Below are 20,987 nucleotides of genomic sequence, written 5' to 3' on the forward strand. Positions count from 1 at the left end.
ATGAATGCTGTCAGTGTGCGGAAAGAAACAGACAATGTGCCCTCACTCTGGATGTGTAGGAAGTCCATTCCCTACTTCTATTGCACTGGAGCGAGTAATCAATAGTAATCTTCGGTTTGTGGATTATTGGCCCTTTCATTGATGGTGTTAGGAGAGACCACCACTTGACAAGGCTTGATGTCCCCCAGGTAATTCCAGGCTTTCTTATCTTGCAACTTTACTGCACGTTCAGTGACCTGCTCCACTGTATATGGTCCTGTAAATCAGGGCTTGTACCAATGACTTGTGAAGTCTCTCAAAAGCACTTGATCTCCGGGATACAACTGTGGAGGCTTCAGAAGTTCTTTGTTTGCTTTGGGTTTGTTGTTTTCTTCTCCTGCTTGATGCCTCTCACGCTGTCCCTGAAGTCGGCGAGAAATAACAGAGGCACTAGCCATCAAGGAAGCAGTGTATACGTATATTTCTTTACCCAATACATCAGGCAATTTTTCTGCATCTATCAAAGCCCTATTGGGAGGAGCAGGGGGAAGTATCATGCGCAGTCCTCTCACCACATCATGTGGGGTTAAATGGTGGTGTGACTAGTGCTAATGGAAGACATTGCAGCCAGTTCTTGTAAAGGGTCTTTTCAATTTTGGCGATGTCTTCTTTGAGCAGCCCATTGAGGGGATCACACATTCCGTGTGTTTGCAGATGATAGGCACAGGAGAATTTGTGTTTAATTCCCAACAAGGTTGTTATGTGGTGAAACATCTCATTGGTGAAGTGAGGACTATTGTCAGACCGCAGGATCTCACACATGCCCCATAGTGGGAAAATCTCACAAACCAGGAATTTTGCTGCTCTAATGGCATCAGGATTGGAACAGAGATCAGCTTTTATCCAGCATAAAAACAGGCATTCAACCACTATCATGTGGCAGTAAGCCTGGCATGCTTGGAGCATGTCAACATAGTGGTGTTGGAATGGACAAATTAGGACAGAACCAATCTTCTCCAATATGAGCAGCAAGCAACTCCTTCCCCATATGGGTAGGCAGGTGTAACAGTGTCAATGCAGTGTGCAATAATGAGAATGGCAATTTCCTGTGTTGTTTTGCCACCATAAGGTTTCTGTCGGAGACACTGTACATACCCTCTTTATCCATAATTCCTTTTCTCCCTGGATGCAGCTCCCTGCAATTCCATAATCTGTGTCACTGGTAATGTGTTATATCATTGTTCAGACATATTGACATGCTGGGTATGAAGAATCCATCTCTAAAATGTCCCCAAAATAAGAGTTGAGTTTTGCTTCCGCTTCCGCTGCCTCATTGCCCCTAGAGATGGGGTCCTCCCCTCTCATGTGGGCCTGGCACTTTGCCACTGCCATACACAGTGGGAATTGGAGTGCCTCTATCAGTCTGCCCAATAGGAGCGTGTGCTGCTCCGGTGACACATCAGCATGCCTGAAGACCCTCCTCAGACAACGTTTTTGAATACACTGTCACTTCCTTGTTCATGCTACATTAAAGCTACTAGCTCCGCAGCCTGTGCTTAAAAATGAGACAGAAAACATGCGCTTGTCAACACCTCGCTCGTTCCGTCCTCTTTTAATCTCACTAATATTGTGCCAGTATGTCTTTTCCCTGACGTCTAGTCAATTGTCAATTGTTGATGAACCATCAATATAAAGTACGTCTCCCCCCTCAAGTGCGTTCTCCTGTACATTTGAGATGTCGCTGTGGTTTTTAATGCTGGCGGTGCAGTCATGCAGTCATGCACATATTCTCCGTCCTCTATGAGCTCGACGACTAAAGTCACCGGGTTGACAAGTCAGCCCCTCACTATCTTGAGGGCTGGGTTTGACAGTAACACCTCATACCCCGAAGTTCTCTGTGTTGTCAATGTGATTTTGAGTCTTTCCAGTATTGCAAAGAGAGCATGCACCAAGTAAAGAGTGGTGCTGCATCCCATGGTAATACTTGTTGACTTGTCTAGTGCGAATGTGGCAACAGCCAGTACCTGTTTGCATGCGTACTGTGCTCTAATCACTGGATCTAGCTTCCCACTCTAATATGCTAGAGGTTTGTGCCCCATGCTTGTCTTTTGTGTCAGAACTGCAGTCAAAACCACTCCAATGGAGTGCGAGAATTCCTTTTGAGAGTCTGGGATCCCTAACACGGGAGCTGTGCATATTGCTTCCTTCAGCGCCTCAAATACCTCAGTCATTTCGATTGTCCACAGTAAAGTACCCTCCCCTCTTTGTGCTTCTTTCAGTGTGCTTAACAAGGGTCTAGTGTACATGCTGTAGTCGAATACCCATGCTCTGCAGTAATTTCATAGTCTTAGGAACTGCTGCATTTGTTTTATGATTGTGGACATTGCAGTCTTGCATATCGCATCTGCTCTTTCTGGCGTCACTTTTTTCCTGTCTTGTGATATCAGTTGTCCAATATACAACATTTCTTTCTGGCAATATTGTAATTTTGCTTTGTCAACCGTGTACCCTTTTTCTGCTAGTGCAGTCAACACGTGCATGGAGTCATCTCTACGTTGTGTATCTGTCTTGCAGAAAATCAATTTTTTGTCTATGTACTGTATAACAATGCTCTCTAACTTGAGATTTCCTAAGTCCATTTGAAGGGCACTGTTGAATGTTGAAGGGGATTTGCAGTATGCTTGAGGAAGTCTAGTGTGTTTCCACTTCTTATTTCTAAATAGAAACAAAGTTAAATCTTGTAAGTCTAGGTGTAGTGGTATAAAACATTCTTCAAATCTATAACCACAAAGTGGGAAGCTTTAATGCAACATAGAATTGTTGATGGATTCGGAACTAAAGGAAATTCTGCTTCGACAATATGGTTCAGTGGGCTAAAGTCCTGTATAAAATGCCATGAGCCCCCGTTGCCTTTTTGACAGGGAACACCGCTGTGTTGCACAGTGATTCTGATGGTATCAAGATACCTTGCTTTACCAGTGTGGCTATTGTCTCATAAATACCTTTGTATGCCTCCCTCGACAGGGGATATTGCCTAGCTTGTGGCAAGATGGCTCCTGGCTTCGGTTTTATTTTCACTGTTCGTATTCTTTTTAGAAGCCCCAAGTCATAGGGACTTGTGGTCCATAAGGCTCTGGGGACCTTTGCCAGATCTTCCTTGAGAAAAGTCAGTGGTACTTGTAGCATCATCGATATTCTATATGGTACCTCATTGTAGTGTATCTGCACCCAATATGTATTGTCTGTCACAGTAGATAACCTATAGGCTTCTGCTACTGCGATCACTGACCTCCATGCTCGTCTGGTGTCATTGTCCCATGTACTGTTATCTTATCATCTCCCATTTTTACTGCCTCTAATTCTAGGGGTACTGTTCTGGCCTGAACATATATTCATTTTGAAGGCACACAATTTTCCCTGAATTCCTGGGAGCCATCCTACTATTAATTTAGCCCCATATCGAAATAGCTCTTCATCTGCTGGCACCCTCCTCTGTACCGTGCATCCACAAAAAGCTTGAATAATTTCCCTCACATTTAAAAGGTGGATCCAAGGTGTGGAACACACTATCCCCTTGTCAGTGAATCAGATGGTCAGGTTAAGTTTGCTCATAGGGTCCCTTCCCATTATGTTTACAGGTGTCTGTTGGCAATACAGTAAAGATAGAGCTAGGTCATGCTCCCCTTTAGAAAGTGTAAGATGGTCTGTAAAAGGAACCAATTCCATCCCCCCAAAAATCCCTTAGCATTTATGGCGTTGCCTGACATTCTATACCTCCCCTCCCGGATGTAGGATCTAGTCACCCCTGTGTCTACAAGAAAGGAAAAAGTCTTGTCACCTTTTGTCAACCCTAAGCATGGTTCCTCTGCTGTGTTGAGTGTAATTGATAGGATGGGACACATCAGGTCTGTCTGTGGGCTGTCCTATTGAGGGTATGATGACATTCTGTTCCCTCAAATGGGTTACCTCCCACCAAGGTAGCCCCCCTAATTTCCAAATGGGAATCACCGACATTGAGTATGTGCGTGTCATTGGGACGTCATGTTGCTGTGCCATGTATGATGGTTGCGTGTTATTCTGTATCTGTGAGATCTGTGTTGTCTGTGAATACTGTTGCGCTGGCACCTGCATCTGTGGTGTCTGTGTCATGGGCTAGTGTGTCTGCAAGTATGTGTTTGGTGTATGTCCTTGCATCTGGTTTTGGGCATAGTATTCAGTCTGCTCCCCCTGATATGTTGGCTGATATTTCATTCCCCCATTCTGCTGCATCCCTCCTCTGCTCCTGCACACTCTGGGGATGTGCCCTACCTGTCTGCACACCCAACACTGGGGTGGTTCCCTTATTTGCCTGTCGTACCCCCCAGAGAACCCTTCTAGGCCCTGCTGCATCAGCTGCCTGTATCCACAATGCCCTCCCAAAAAACCCTCTTGGCTCTGTTGCATTTGATGCCCATACCCGCATCCCCTAGGTTGCACCCCTCTTCCGTGGAACCCATGCTGCACATCCCCCACCCTATGAACCTTTTTCCGGGGGTGGTGGTGCGTACTGTGTCTGTGGTGTGCTTTGTCTCTGTGCTTGTTAACACTGCCCCTTCCATGGCGTATTTAGACAGTTTCTTCTGCACTTCTCCTCTTCCTGCTTTCTTTCCTCACACTTTTTCCTCATGCTTTCTTGCATTAACCTGCAGTAATGCACTATTGTAAGTTGAATTTCTGACCACAGTTTACCCTTCTTCAGTTGATTTTGCACCTGCTCTGGTAACCCTTGACATAGTACATGATAAAATAATGCCACTGTTTTGTCTCATTGTTCTAATGTGTCTAGTCTCCATAACTCTTCAATAGCCTGAATGTATTGTAGAGGGTCTTCGCCTTCTCCCATGTTGCATGCCATGATCACGCTAATGTCTGATGTGTCTGGGTACTACACCCATAGAGTTGCTGTATAGCCGATCTGCAGTTTTTTAACAGCAAACCATCATGTGCTTTGTTATGGGTGGTTACTGCTGAGTACCCAGCCCTTTTCCACACATCAGTGGCAGCCTCTCTGAGGATCGCTACTAATAAACCTCTAATGTCCCCCACTGCTAATGACTGTCCCGCTGTTATACTTTCCATATCATATATCCAATTCCCTGCACCAGCGGTTAATGGGGGTAGCTTACTCCTCAAGTTTTCCTTGTCGATATGTTGCCATGGTATATATTGAGGTTGCCCTCCTCCCTTTTCTAGTAAGGGAAACTGTGTCAACCCAATCTCCCCATCCAATCACCCTGTTAACCCAACCTCCCCATCCAATCTCCTGGTGTCTTTGGTGGCAGTGAACACACTTGCCAATTCTCCTGTCCTTCGTGTTGGGAGGTATCTAAGTCTCTGTGTATACAGATTCTCATTATCCATGCTGTGCAATGTAGCCTTAGACCACTGCTGTCTTTCATCCTTGTTGCCCTGCAGTCCCCCTGTGTACCTGTCTGCTCCCCATGTCGAGCTTTGATTGGTGCGCTTCCCTGTTGACCGACAATCAGGTCGTCCAACTCCCTTGTCATTCGGCCCTACCAAGTCATTGTCCTACTCGGTGGCTCCCAAGTTGCTGTCAATATTCTCCTGGAAGCATAGTCTCCTCAGTACTGTGCCACCCCAGGGTTCCCCTCCTATGCCAATTATGTTCTTGCAGTCCCCCCTCATGGAAGACCCAGTATTGGGTTTGTCTGGCAGCGTACCTGCCCTATCATTTTTCCTGCTGTGATCTCTCTATACTTGCTCATCTCTTAATTTGTTATCATTAAAATTTGCTAATCCCAATCTCAGTTTTAAGTATCTCACTGCACATTTCTCCTCCTCCTTGCGTTTGTGCTCTCTTACGAGCTGCTCTATTTCTAACTTCCTCCTGTCCCTCTTCATCAAAACATGCTTTTCTGTTTCTTCTCCTGTCCTTCCCCTCTCCATCTACTCAATCTCCCTCTTTCTCCTCATCTCCCGCTGCTCTCGCTCTCTCTCGTCTCCCTTTTTTTTGTTTTTCTCTTTGCACTCTCTTGCGTTCTTCGCTTTCCTGTTTTTCTTGCCTCTCTACTTCATCCATCATCTCTGCCCATCCTTGTGCTTCACTATTCTCCTTACACCCCATCACTTCCTTACTCCCTCCTCCTGTTTCTCCCACTGTCTTCCCCTCTAAATTCATTAATATTTGTCCTCCCAACCACTTGTTTGATACTATATTATCCAGCCCCTGTCTTGTTCCCTCTGCTCCCAGGTCACTGTCTTGTATGTATGTATTTATTTATTTATTGGATTTGTAGAGCGCAGTACAGCCCACAGGCATCACGGCGCTATTGCAGCTGAAAGTACATAGGCTTAATTCAGGGTTACAGGAATGTGGCCCAACAGCAAATTTACTTAGTACATGTTACTTGGTTACAACCCTTACCCTTTTCCCCTTATCTGTGTCTTTCTATGTCCCTCTTTTCCACCTTCGGCACTCCTTGTTCCCACTTCTGCTGGTACAACCCCTTTCTGCTTCTCCTCCTTGGTGTATGGTGGAGGTGTGAATATTTGGTTTGTGTACCCATCCCTACTCACAAATCCTGTATTGGGTGTACACTCTGTGCCCCTGCTGCTGCCCCTTCATTCCCATGTTTCAGAGGAGGAGGAGAAGTTGAAGTTTAGGGCTTTTCGCTGTGGTCTCTGGTTGGCTCAGCATCTATTGATGCCACGCCACATCCCCTTCGTCGTCCTGTAACATCTTCCAGAGCTCAAACATTGCCATATAATTGCTCAACCTTTTCCCCTTATAAACCTCTTGTATGTGTGTGTTTAAAGTTTGCTGCACATATTTGAAAGAGCTCCCATGCTTTGGACATGCTTAAACAATTTACCCACTGTGCTTTGTGTCCATTCTGTGCTATATTTACAGATATTGTCCTGGAAGGACACTGCAAAGATGCTGTAGGGGCTTGTCCCCTACACTTTTTCCACAATACATTGCTTTTAATACTTATTTGACCTCAAATCGTGGTTATCAACACTTTCCGCTGTTATTCACGCGCAAAAATAGTTTACGTATTTTTCTTCCATTTCTCAGATACCATTTCTTTTCACAAAATCACAACCCTCTCTGGCTCCCAAACAACTTCTTAGGCATGCTCCATGCATCACCCTTTCTGCAACTCTCTGCCTCCTTTGGGCACACCACCAATCTCACACATGCACCTTCCACGCACCGCCACACCCTAATCCATCACTCCTTTATTATCAAAAAGGATTCCTGCACCTCCTCGTGCTCTCCTAGTCCTATACACAGGCCTTACTGGTGACATCACCTCTACAATCAGTAAATGAATGATAAAAACCACTAAAAGGGCTCACAACAACATTATCCCATTATACTGACATTTTCAAAAACACACCCAACATATTGACACAGCCGTCGTGCTGCCTCCTAACAGGAAACACCAATATTTCATGTGTTCAATCTGTACCTACAGCATTGCCTTGTAGATAAAATGTGTCTGCAAGAATTAACCAGAAGAACACATTCCGCAGTCCAGGCTAGCCTCAATTGCTAAGCCCTATACATAGGAATACCATCATCCATGACACAAGCTAAAACGGCCAATCCACAGGAAGTCCAATATTTACAGAATTCTGTCATCCATCCCCTTAAGTCAATAGTGTAGGCTAACCGCCTGAACCTTCTAACCTTAAGATCGAAGGTGCCCTAACCATGAACAAATGACATCTATCTCTACTCCCTTCTCTATTATACTGCACAATACTCAACAACACTTGACTAATATTCAACAATGCTCATCACCACCTCACACCCAACATCTTTTTACCGCCCCCTCAATTGCTATGAAGCTGAGTCAATACTTACACTCTGTAATCCACTGACGCTGCTCGGCCACCGGCTCTGCCCAAAACTGCCACATCACCCTTCTGGTCTGCTGGGCTCCTCATGGACGGCAGGCAGGATAATTTCTAAGGTGGCTCCCAACCGCCTCTGTACGGGGTGCACCTCTGTGTGACTCACGCTCCATGGGTCACCTCGCAGGCTTCCAGGCATTGCGATGGAAGAGGCGGCTCTTTTCATTCCTCTGAGACTTCCTGGACTGATGCTCACCTCCTGTGCAATGGTCGGGCCTTTTTTTTAATTTCTACATGCTCCAGAGAGCAGATCCTAATTTGCAGGGTAAGCCCTAAATTTTGAAGTGTGGATTTTGTGCGCAAAGCATGATTTTTGGAAAAAAGAAAATGCCTACATTAATTTTTTGAATCCTCTGTGGCTGCTCGACTGCAGGAAATTGCTTTTCTTCCATTGTACTGCATCCAGCTGTTGGTTTCAGCCACTGAGTCTGCTGCTTGCCATTGGTTTCACTGCTTTCAGTCCCCTCCAAGATGGCCTCTCTGTTTTCTTGGAACCAATGTTTGCCTGCCTTGCCTGACTCCCACCCCCATTGGTTGCCTAGGCCCTCATTGCCCAATCGGAGCAACCGGGAGGCGGGAGCTGGCTCCATCTACAAAGGCCCACCTCTAAAGACCCTGTCAGCTTCCCTGTCCTCTGACTGGCCGCTACATGAGACCTCTACCACAGCCCAACCCTCCTTGAGGTTGCTATGCCTGGACTAGTGGACTATCATGACCCTGCCACTTCACTCTGCATGGGTTTGTTACCTCCTCTTGACTGCCCTGTACCCTCATCTCTGCCTGCACTCTCAGCTTCTCCCTGTTATGTACTTAATTAAGTTGTTTCTGTACTTTTCTTTACCCCCTTAAACCAACTTATTTCCTTAAAAATAGAGCCATACATGTAACTTGGAAGTCAAACATGGGTGTATTGTGCATTTAAGTTGAAAGTCAAACTTGGGAGTTTTGCATTTAACTTTGCCCATTGATTGTAACCTGCTAGCCCAGTGACTGTTCCAGACCACTGTACTTACATACTCCTCCCTTTGCCTCCTCTCTCTTCCCACTCATGGCGCTTTCTGTTTCTCCCATCTATTCCAAGTGCTTCTCTATCAACTATATGTCCCTTCTCACTAAGTCAGGAAATAAGAATGTTAAAAAGGAAATCTTGGCCTCTAACCCTGGTCTCCCTATTGCTGATACCTATTTCAGCGCCTCTTCCAGACAGACCCTCACCGACATCCTCTTTGTCGTTCCTTCACCGGATCTATGGACCCTGTATATGATCTCTGTGCTCTGTCCTGTCTTCTCCTCTCCCATTAATGGTGGGACTCACTGGGAAGGCCTCACGGCTTCCGCTGACTCCTCCAAAGTCATCCTTAATGTTTATTTTAATGGCACTGTCATGGTCCAATGTCCTCAGGCAAATCTCCTCCTCTTTGATCAGCATTTCCCTCGCCTCATCAACTTTTTTTGATCTCTGTCTGTCCCTTCCTCTCATTCCTTGGCTACCTTGCCGACTCCTCCCTCTTCCTCTGCTCCACTTCACGCTACCTACACTCCTCTGCAGGGCGTACCTCTGATTTGTACCCTTCCCAGGAAGGACTTTAAGGCTGGCAACCTTCTGCATCTTACCACTCTCAATTCTTGCTCTGCTGTTAAACACTCCTCTGACATCTGGCAGCTCCTCAAAGAACTGGACCTTGATGTGCTCAGTCTTACCGAGTCATGGTTAGAGGGCAGCTCTGTCACAAGCTTTGACATCCTCCTCCCTGATGGCTACAAGATCCTCTCTGCACCCAGATCCACCTGACCCGGAGATGGTGTAGCCCTGATCTTTCCTGAGTGGATTCCTGCCACTATCATTCCCACTCAAATCTATCCCTCTTTCCAATGCCTTGTCTGCAGGCTCTCAATCTCTCCTATCCACTCTCTTACTGTTGCTAATCTCTACCGGTCTCCTGGTCAAATGACCTATTTTCTTTCTGAGTAGGCATTCCTCTCCTTCTCACTCCAGGCCTCAACCACTCAACTCCTCTTCCTTGGTGACCTCAACATCCATCTCGATTCTCCCTGTCCCTCATTTTTGCTCTTTAACAACCTCTTTGATTATCTCTCTCTCTATCCTCCCCTCTGGCCTGATGTACTCTGCAGGTCACACACTTAATGTCTTGATCTCTTCTGGACTCCCCCTCTCGATCCCTCTGATCACTCCTCTATCCTGGAGTGACCACTGCCTCCTCTCATCTCTCACTCTCTTCGCACCAAGCCAATCATACCCCTACACTGCCACTCACCTTCTCGGACATCCGGCCCATGAAGCGCATGTCAGTTGAGGCATTCGCAGCCACCTTGTCCCCCCCTACTCCTCTGGTAGACTCACACCCTGACACAGCCCTATCCCTTCACTACTCTCTCTCCTGCCTCCCAGGCTCTTTGCAATGCCTTTACCTCTCACTTTATCTCGAAAACACAGGACATCCTGTCCACCCTCTCCTCCCCTTCCCCTCCTCTCCCCTTTTCACCTGTGCTTGCTGACCCTCCCTCAGCTGCCCCTCTACCCCCTTCTCATCCTTTCCCTTTTTTCTCCCCCGATGAGGTTGCTAGACAAGTCCGATCTGTGAAAGCCTTGTCAAAACAGGTTCATCCCTGTTCCTCTAAAACCATCAAGGACCACATTGACACCCTCGCTCCGGCCCTTGCTGACTATTGAAATCACTCCTTTGCCTCAGGATCCTTACCCTCCCCCATGAAGCACTCCTTTGTGCATCCTCTTCTGAAGAAACCCACAGCTGATCCTTCCTGTCCGGCTAACTATTGCCCAATTTCCATTACTCCCTTTCTGGGCAAACTCCTGCAAAAGCTGGCCATCTCCCAGCTTAACCTTCATTCTGATTATGCTGGCTGTCTCCATGACCACCAGTCTGGCTTCTGAGCTGCCAGAAGCATGGAAACTGCTCTCCTGAACATCCGTGAAGATCTGCTCTCCAATCTTGACTCTAACATTCCCTCTGTCCTCATCCTACTCAATCTCTCTACTGCCTTTGGCATGGTCAACCATACCATCCTGCTCAACCCTCTCCGTGATAACCTGGGCCTCACCGATCAGACTCTGGCCTGGCTGACCTCTTTCCTCTCTCATCGACCCTCCCAGGTCATACTTGGGTCCTTTTTATCATCTATCTACTCTCGCCCACTGCATTGCCATTTTCTGCTCACATTTCCAGTGCTATGCTGATGACACCCAACTCATTTGCAGTCTTCCCTCAGCCACCTCCTCTCTCTCTAGCATATCTGATTGCCTTACTGCCATTCAAGATTGGTTTTCTGCCTATGATCTTTGTCTGAATGCCCGCAAGACTGAGATCCTCCTCATCGGCACACCTTCTCCATCCTTTCCCATCACTCTTTGGCCAGCCTCCCTTGGCCCTCCTCCTACCCCCACCTGCGAGGCTAAGAACCTCTGGGTCATCTTCGATTCCACACGTTCCTTCTCCGCCCACATCTCTGATGTCTCTAAAAAGTCAAACTTCCTACTGCACCTCCTCAGAGGTACTCTGCCCTTCCTCTCCTTCAGCTGGAAGCTTACTGTTTCCCAAGCTCTGGTTCTCTCTATGTTGGACTATTGTAATAGCCTCTTCCTAAACATTCCTGCCTCTACTCTTTGCCCTCTGCAACAAATCCAGAACAGGACTGCAAGACTTGTCCTTGGCCTCAAGCCCTGGGATCGCATCTCTCCAGCTCTGAAATCTCTCCATTGGCTAACAGTGGATGCAAGGATTAAATTCAAAACCCTCTGCATTGCCCGCAAAGCTTTCTGCGGTCTGTGTCCAAAATACCTTCAGCTATCCCACAGCAAATACCTCCCCTCTAGAGCTATTCACTCCTCTACCTCTAACTCCCTCAGGGTCAGTCATTTTTCTAAGAAACGTGTTGCGGGTAGATCTCTGTCTTCAGCTGGGGTCTCCCTCTGGAACTGCTTCCCTGCCACTCTAAAACTTGAGGAGAACCACATCCGGTTCTGGAAGCACCTCAAGACCTTCCTCTTTGCTTCCTCATCCCCCCTCCTCTTCCCTGCTGATCTTTTCTCATGGCACCGTGCACCTGGCCACCCTCTGTCCTCAGGGCCCAGGTTCCTACTCACCCTACCACCCTCCTGCACTGCCTCCGGGACTCCCCTTGCACTGGGGTCTGTATCTGTACCCATACAGCCCCCCTTTTTTTTCTTCCTGCACTCATCTGACCTACCCTGTCTGCTGCCTTAAACTCAGCACTTGCCACTTGCTGGCTGCACTACCACTTTTGTTGCTTTTATTATGCATTCATTATTATGTATTCTGTTCTCCTTTTGCTCCGCACTTTCCACTTCTCCCCCTTTCTTGCACTTTTCCCCTCCCCAACATGCACTTGCACATTCTCAATGTCACTGGGCCTAGAACATTTTGTTGTTTTGTTCTGCCCTGTTCTCCTCCCTTGCCTTGTTGCGCTCGAAAACACTTGTGTATGAGCGCGATAGACATTAAATATCAGTTCAATTCAATTCTATGCTAAACCGGCATAGTGAACCGTACTCTGCTACCAATTTGTAAACTAGGTATACCAAAGAACCGAAGTTCGTGCTACACAATCACCATTGAGCAGAGTACCCATGGCCCAACAAACCCTGCCCAGGTAAATGACGGAGGACTCAGCCAAGTGCAAGTTAGAATTGTCAGTTATTTTCCTTAACATACAGGGATCATACAGGAAACCAATTCAACAGCATTCACAGCTCATGAGCCTGTGTCAGGAGTTTTTGTTTGCAAATGTCATCACAATGTAGAACTATTCCCCAAAAAGATATGAGCACATACTATTGGGTGGCTGGAATGGTAGTGCCTATAGAAGGCACCTATAGAGGTTAGCTGACGGATCCTTGCATGTCAAGTAGTCTCAACTGAGACTTCCCCAAAAACAATCTATTACATTGGTACAGGGTCGCAGCACTATGATTGGACCTTGTCCATAGCCACCCACCCCTGGATTTGTGTTCCCTGATTGGCTCGAGAGGGTGTCCTCAGGCCTGGGAACCCACTCTGTTCTCAGCGCTCTGTGTACCTTCTCAAGGTGACGAGAAAGACTATGAGTGCCCACTATTGCCATTGGTATGTTCAACTAGCCTGAGAGAGTGCCTGCAGGTTGCAACATTGTTAGACAACACATGTATCAGTTCTTGTCTTCTTCGCTGGGAACTGCTCCTCTTAACACCGCGGGTAAAAGGCTATTGTTCGGCTCAGCCGCACCACATGTGTGAGGACCACAAAACTGCGCCTTTTGATCTGCAATTAGTGAGTATTTCTTCTGCTATTTTGCTGGTGGCTCCCTGTCCCTGGAGCCAGGAATGTTCAGCTCGCCTCTGACCTTGACTGCGAGCACCAGTTTTGAGCAGCGTGCTGTAAAATCTGTTTTTCTTCATCCCTTGTTATGAGGCCTGTGGCTTCATGTAACTCTACTATAGTTATGCTATGATTTCTTTATGTCTATATTGTACTATGTTCCTTATGGGTTAGTGGTACTTGGCTCTTCCAGGCTCCTTATACGATCCTGTAGTTACATATTGTTAGTTGCAATAAGCGGTTGCAAGCTTGCTCTGCATCTCTTGCTTTCAGCGTTGCGCTAATGAAAGAAAATAAGAAAGACTTTCGATAGTATGTGCATGTGTCTATCCTCAAACTATGTAACTATGTATGCATGTTCTTCGTGTGTGCACGTGTGTTTATCAAATGGTTTTCACATGCTGGTGAACAACTGTTGGATTCTTATGGAATCCATTGGCTTTTAGCACCTGCTATACGCTGGCATTTCCTTAGGAATGTATTGTAAACGTCGCCTACCATACATACATGGCTTGAGACGTCAACATTTCTTCTGACTACGAAGTGCAAACATGAACGTAAGACCGATTTCGAATGGTTTAACATGAACATTTTACATTTTGTACAGTAAACCATTAAAATTGCGTAGGGAGTGCAGTGCACGGAAGTGACATGTTGGCAGACCGCGTCCCAGGGCAAATTGAACATTTAACAAATTGACTACCATAATGTGACGCAGTGCTGCATCCATGTATCTGGCTTCATACCAAGCTCTTCTTTTAGCAAGTTTTATTATAAATTGCAAGAAATATTCAAATAATTTCTCTGTAAAATGTTCCAAGTTTCCTATGTCTAGTACATTTTCCGTTAAAATGACTTAAAGTTGTAAATAAATACTTATGAAACCCAACACATGTAATGAAATATTTAAGATGCATTTTTAGGATCTCAAAGATTGTATTCTTTTCCATGATATCGAGCAGGTTTTTATTGAGCTGGGCCGCCGCGTGCACGCCACCTGACTAGCCGTAGCGCCTTCATTGATCACCAAGAGGCACGGCGAGTGATTTGGCTGTCAGTCCATCTCAAGGGCCTTTGGAAATAAATATAGAAGGCGTTGAACTTAAGTCAGGCTTGCTGCTGACATGTTCATTTCCACGCTAGACCTCTGCTGCAATCTATTGCACTCACTGGACTGATTCAGAATCGGGCACTTTATTGAGTGCCTCTGATATTAACTCAACCATCAAGGGATATAATGTAGCAATGTTGCACAAGGCTGCTGTTGCAAATAGAGAGCACAACTACCTTTTGTATTTATATTAAACATGACATAGTTCAAGCATTTTGTCACCAATCAATATAAACTTTGGTACGAGAAATCATTATTTTGCTCGTCAAGATTTCCCTTACCTGATCATATATATAGACGAATGTGCTGAACGTCATTTTATAAAGAATCTGCAAAAATGATCCTGAGGCAATTTGATGTGAAATATGGAATATTATAATAAATGACACTAATTGTCCCATGTGATTTGAACTGATTACACATTGTGAATGTCAGGATCTTCCTACTAAATTGCTGTGCTCTCATGTACCGACCAAAGATAGTAATTCGGCACTATAACTCTTAGCTGATTTTGCCAAAGTGTCAGCCAGTCAGGATCCCTAATTGCTAAGCTAGTTTTGGCTATAATGGATTCCATGTGTATTTGCCTTCTCATACTCTATTCTCCCCAGATCCAACACTACTAGATCCTGGGCTGATTGGCAGCCCAATAAAGACACTGACAGAATAGTGAATTAGAATCACACCCACTGCAAAGACTGCACAAGCTTAAGGTGCTGTGACATCAAGTGAGCTGCTCTCATGATGACATGTGTAAGTGATGTCAATGCTTGGCCCATGAAGGCTCCTCTTCTGCCCGCATCTGTAGGCACTCTCTTTCAGTGGAAGTGTCCCTATGCCTCCTCTGATTTTGTTTTGCCAGTTATAAGAAATAGCTTCAGCTACCATCCACCTGCTGCAGATTCCCGTGGAGCTAACCTTACACAGGCCACAAGGATAGATCCTAGTATCAAGAAAATAATGGGTCAAAGGATGAAAATATTATTGCATGCAACCACCACAGATGGTTACCCTTCACCTTGATGCCAAAAAAAAACCAGGATGTATGTTTTTACTTCTTCAGTATTCACACTGCCATACATTCACTTTGTCAAATTTACCTCTTCATACCACTACTTCTTCAGTCTTTCACTTTGCCCTATTTTCACTTCATCATTACAGGGGGAGAACCCCTTTAACCCCCTCCTTTTCTAACCGATATTCTCCCACTATCCTCTCCTTGACCCAACGCTAACCTTACAGCTAACCTTGCAATGTCCATTACCACCAAAGGCAGAAGTAAAGGTAAGAAGAAGTACATGTGTTAAGAAGAAAATGTAGAAGAAATTAGTTTTGAAGACATTTTTTTCAAAAAAGGAAAGGGGGGATACTGAAAAACAATGAGCAACGGCTGCTTCAAGGCACACACAACAGTTCTCATCATCACCACTGTGTGCAATGTCCCCACATCTAGTCCAAATGGACATGATTCCTGCCATACATTCACTCTGCTACTTATGACCTAATTACAACCTGGCCATTCATTCATTGACTGGCCGCTCAACAATAGGATATACTTTGTGTTCCATTGGACCACCACAACATAACAGTCTGCATAACTGCATGTAGGTTATGGGGCAAATTTGTTTTAAAGGAAATTGGAAGCTGCACCGTGCAGGGTATTTTAAAGGCCATGAATTGATGCTACAGCATGTCGCCCCCAATGTAACAAAGAAGGTAAAGCATGCATCCTGCAAGTCTGGGTATTTGCATTATACGGAAGACGGGCCAACCGTCCACAGAGATGGTTTCTACTGTAGTTGCTGAGTCGCTTTCCCAAGCCAGCTGCTGTGCAGACTTCGCTCAGGTTTTGGTCGAGCGCCTGCATCCATCCTTCACACCATCATTCACAAGGCACATTCGTGTAGGTGTTTGTTTATCTCGTTAGACTAGCGTGATTGCTATTCCAAACAAAAGAAGCACAATGACAAAATAGAGTATAAGACAAGTCTGAGCGAACAGTGAAATGTATGAAACTCTTGAACTAAAATAAAGTCAGCAGTGCATGCCCAGGAAAGGGGGAACGACGAACAATATGCTCGGGAGCGGGAACTAGGGGGGCGTAGTAACCCCTAAACCGGCCCAAGCGTGTTACCGGCCCCCAGGACCTCGCCCTCGCAGTGATTTTGGCCCGGCCAACGAACCGACCAATCCAACCCAGCTGGAACGTGCAACTGTCTAAGATATGCTGACAGTGACACTCTGCCCTGGTCTTCCGAGAACCGGCCTTTTGATCTCCTGAGGAGAGTCCACCACCAGTGCTCGCTTTCTTTTTCATGACTACTTGAGCCTTGACAAAAGTGTCTTGCTTTGTGACCTCCAGAGGCTGTTCTTGGATGTCCCAGTCATGCCCGCAATACCATTTTAAAATAAATAAAATGCCTATGCAGCAATAGGCCTCACCTGCGAGGACGGGAGCAGAAGGAAAGAAGTGTGCTTGTCTCGGCAGGCTGTAGTTACTGCCGGGTTTCCTGAAACAAGGCCAATCAGCGAGGGCAGGATGCAGCAACTGTTTGTATTTGCTGATTTTGCTGCTGCTGGGCAGTGTCTGCTTGTGATGGGAACAACGTCAGGATTTAGTGACCCACTCACTCCTCTTTTCTGTAATGGCCGGGGCCGACACCACCAGCCAGCCCCAATCGATCCACACTTCAGTGTCAGTGCGCGTCCATAGCCTGGAGGAGGGCACACCGCACGTGCACCCATGGACCTGGCTGGCGTCAGCAGTGCCAGCGCCACCCGGGGCCAGACAAAGGTAATAAAGCAACAAATGTTGCTAATTTATTTGCCAATTGCCCTGCCCTGCATGAGGGCCGAGGCCAGGCCCGTATCTTGGCCCGGACGAGGTGGGCAACTGCCTGGGGCGCAATAGCCATGGGGGGCGCAATTGCCCAGGTCCCTGGAGCCTCTGGAGGGGATGGAATTCCCCAATTTGTGGGGCGGTGCATTAACGTGGGGAAAGTTCTGCAGGTCAGGTGCTGGCGCTGCCCCTTCCGACTGTAATGTCACGTAGTACAAAAGTACTATGTGACATTACAGAAGTCAGAGGCTCCCTCTGACCAATTTCATGCCACTTGGGGTGGGTGGCATAAGCACACCAATAAAACACTTTAGGTCCCCCTGCAGCTAAGACCAGCCCGTTGCATCACAATGCCAGCAGGAAACTGCTAATGGTGGCCCATTAGTCACTAAATGGTTTTGTGCTGGCATTGAGATGGAGGGGAGGTGCAGTGGGCTGTGGGGAGTGGGCGTGCCTTGCAGGTACGCACCGTGGGCCCCGGCACGGTACAAACAGAGACATTTTTGGGCCCATGGTGCGTCCCTGCAAGCCTAGAAAATGGCCAAAATAATAGTCTAAAGCAGCGCTATTACTTTCATGCCACTTCTTTTCCAAACTATATATCAATTACACTTTAAACCACTTCCATTGCACTGGTGATGAGTTACTTCACTATGCGGATAATGGTTTTGACCAATGTTGCTGAGTAAATTTTCTTTAAGCTACGAACCGGTTTATTTATTTATGCAATGTTTGTCGGGTACATGGAAACGGATAATGTATTTATTTATGCAGTGTTTGTTAGATACCTGTGTCTGACACACATTGCATAAATAAATAAATATGCAGGTACCCGACAAACATTGCATGAATAAATAAATAATCATGGTCCATGTATCCTTACAACAGTCAAGACTTTACTGTATCAAAGCATAACCCTTGATTCCCATTCAAAGAATGTTAAAGTGATTGTTTATTGGGTTCAGGTGTCTCTTTGTCATTGCCCTTTTGGCTTAGGTTGCCTCCAAACCCCCTTCAACATCTTGTGTTCTTTTTTGGTTGTATATACTGCATCCTGTACCATATTCATGGTCTCTTGGTTGGTGTGCCCAGTCCTCATTATCTGCAGCCTAAGTGGGACTGGGGCATAAAATTGTCTTGGGCACCAGTGAAAAAGTGGCCCACCATTGCAAATGGCAATTCATTCCTTGTGTGACGGACTGTTTGACTTTGGGTAGGAGTTGCTTAATGGTGTAGTTTGGGAATGGCACGCAGGGTGCAGTGGGAGTGGTGCGCGGGGTGCGGCGGGAGTCGAGCGCAGGGTGCGGTGGGAGTGGCGCATGGGATGGGGTGCGCATTCCAAGTGTCTCGCCCTGGGCACCATATGGACTAGAAACTGCTCTGGCCGAGGCCACAGCCTGCAGCAGTGCCAGTGGTAGAATACACGTGTAACACATTTGTTTCCTAATGTTATAAAAATGACCAGGCACATTCATTTTTATAATGTTAGGAAACTAACGTGTTACACGTGTATTCTAGCACTGTGGACAGCTGGTGCAGCGCCCCCTAGAGGCTGACTGACGTCAGGCAGCCGCCTGGGCTGCCTGACACAAAGGCCGGCCCTGTCAAGACCCTTGGGCCTGCATGCCCGTTACTAGGGAAGCACACCATGAAAGTGCAGAGTAGCTAATAGAAAGATTGTATGCAGTGACTCAGGGAGGATTGGGACAGGATACACCATGTACATGACAAAAATAATGGGGATGCCTAATATCACAATTTGTCCTGTAGGCACTGAACTGTGAAACAATATGGCTTGGACCAATCGGGGACAGGGGTGTCCTCTTCTGTTAGTATGTGGTCTTTTTACAAATATCGACCAGGAGTTCAATAAGTTCAATAACATAAAATCAGATTTATTGTGTCATACACATTTTTATAAACATATAAAAGAACAATATGCATTCTAAAGAAAATCTTTTTTTGCGGGAATGCTGCAGCAGGCAGGGAGGGAACTATCAATATAATGAGCCTCATTACAACTCATCCCAGTGTGGGCAACCCCACCCAGGAAGTCCATACAGGCTTCCCCACAGTCACGACCTCCCCCGCATGGTTATAACACACTCCGCCATCCCTCCTGCATGACACAAGCACCATAAAATAGGGCCAGCCAGCAGGCACAATGAAACAATAACCCCTTCATCACCGCCCCAAACGATGCACCAGCGCCCTACCATACATAAGATAGATATTTAAAAATTGTAAAAATCAAGCACATGGACAACTCAAGCGATGTTAGTAATCAAAAGTGGGTGACTTCAACTAGTATCACATACAATTTATTTTCAAACGAGCCGATATTTGACAACATCACTTGAGTTGTCGATGTGCTTGATTGAGATACAAATATGCCAATCAGTACTTTCTTGTTATAGCACCAATTTTGTGTCTATTTTTTATTATTAGATATGTTTATGTTGTCACATGTGTCTTTTTAGAAGACAGACTTTTTTGGTGTCCTTTTTAGTATGTATAAAAAATAAATTGAAGCCTTTATTTGAAAACCAAACCTTTTGTTCATCTTTTGGTATATGTTTCACATAAGATGAATACAAGTACTCACCCAGTGTGAATTTGAATTTCCAACCTACATGCAACATCAATAGGTAGCTTGTTGGGCACTCTGTTGTTTTTTCATCATGTAAAAAGATAAACAGTGCTGTATTTTCCCGGCTTCTCAATTCATTCACATTCAACCACTGCGTGTTCCTTCACTCTCACTGTTCTATGTTCCCAAAACCACACTATTTGTCTATCCTTGCAATTTATACTCGCGTGTTCTTCCAAGAGCCTCCATTCGCGGTTAATCTACAATGCCTGGGCCTCTCCCTGGGGCCACATACGGCTCCAACGAGCAGCGGGGTATTTGCAAAGCTGGGACCCACAAGAAACCCTCTTCTGCATACCGATTTTTTAGGGGCACTGGTCAGCCGTATGTTGGCGTGGCCTTGCCGGAGAGGCCCTACATCTCGCAGCAGGTATGGGGGCTAAGGAAAATGACACTAAGGGGTCACCAAATGAAGGCACCCTTTCATACACATGTTCCAATAATAATGAACAAATAAGAGGACACACCCCGTCAGGGTATGAGACCAGGAGATGAGTTGCAAGGATGACAAAGTTTATGTAATAATAAAGAATGCCATCAAAGGACTCTGCTGCCCGAGAGCGCTTGGCCAAAAAAGTACAAGGCAGTTCATTATGAGGTAAAAACACGTCAGTCATTACATCACCACATAGGGTCAGAAATCACAGTATCCATTGGAGGAGACCCAAGGCATGGCCTGCTCTATAAGTGATGCAAGGCCCTAATTGGTTGTAGCTTCCTAGTCTATCTTGGTGCATGTGGGACAGCTGAGCTCGTCTCTGCAGTGAAGGTCAGGTCAGGCTGGTGCAGCATTCCTAACTAAGTAAGCTATACAATAAAATCAAAATAATGATGGATTCATAAACCTCACATGCATCAAAGGCTTTTTAGAAAGGAAGTAATATTTGGGTGTGCCGACCTCCACATTCATGTGTTCGTTGGTACCGGACTTCCTGCACCCTGTATCTCTCTTGGGGGCTCGATTTACTGCCTAACCTTGTGGTGCCCCATGATACGAACCTACGTGTGTTATTATTTGGAAGAATATATGGCTTCCCGAGTTGAGGCCTAGGGTGGGTGTCCTGGAATGATCAAGGCAAGGGGGCTAGATGCTTATCAGGATGAGCGGAATTCAGGGGTCCAGACAGGGTG

The sequence above is a fragment of the Ambystoma mexicanum genome, chromosome 4p, assembly GCF_040938575.1.
Source record: "Ambystoma mexicanum isolate Mex_15411 chromosome 4p, UKY_AmexF1_1, whole genome shotgun sequence".
NCBI lineage: Eukaryota > Metazoa > Chordata > Amphibia > Caudata > Ambystomatidae > Ambystoma > Ambystoma mexicanum.